Raw genomic sequence first — 735 nt, forward strand, 5'->3', positions numbered from 1 at the left:
CTTTGTTGGGTGTGTGAGGGAAGAGACTTAATTAAAAATCTCTAGCCCCACACTAAACTTCGTCAATACGCGTGACCCCCGTGAAGTTCAAACATCTTCATTGCCCTCTCATGTTTGCGATAGTTCACTATTCTTGATTATGATGAAGCCCAAAGAACTATTAGCAGATCGTTAATAGCTAGAGTCGATCGATTGTCAGAACTTTGTACAAAGCTACATCATGTCGCCAATGAACTGAACCGAAGCAACACAAGGAAAACAAAAAAAGATCATCAAACCCTCACATCCACATGTGATCTAGATCAAAATCTACATATACTCATAGAACCGCTCATCATGCCGCTGCTGGGAAATGTCGTAGAAACAAAAAAATCCATCCTACGATCAAACCAGGAACACTACGAAGATGCATTATCAATTTAGATTGGATCGTTAGCAACTCTGAGTTGCAGTGGAAGAAGAGTCAGTGTAGATTGTACTCGAAGTCCCTCGAACTGTTCACCAACAATCCCTCAAACGAAAGACTGAAAGCACGACCTCTCCATAGTTTGCAAGCGCATGGTCTTCATGATCTAACAGCACTTTGCCGTCCAGAGTTAATTGATGCTGAAAAATTAGAGGGGGAAGATTAGAACCACACTGGTCTTCTAATTATGAGGACTATAGAGGATTAGATCTAGCTCTAGTTGGATCAACTAGAACTAGAGAACTAGAGGAGGCTCCAAAACTTGTGTC

The sequence above is a fragment of the Triticum dicoccoides genome, chromosome 7B, assembly GCF_002162155.2.
Source record: "Triticum dicoccoides isolate Atlit2015 ecotype Zavitan chromosome 7B, WEW_v2.0, whole genome shotgun sequence".
Taxonomy (NCBI): domain Eukaryota; kingdom Viridiplantae; phylum Streptophyta; class Magnoliopsida; order Poales; family Poaceae; genus Triticum; species Triticum dicoccoides.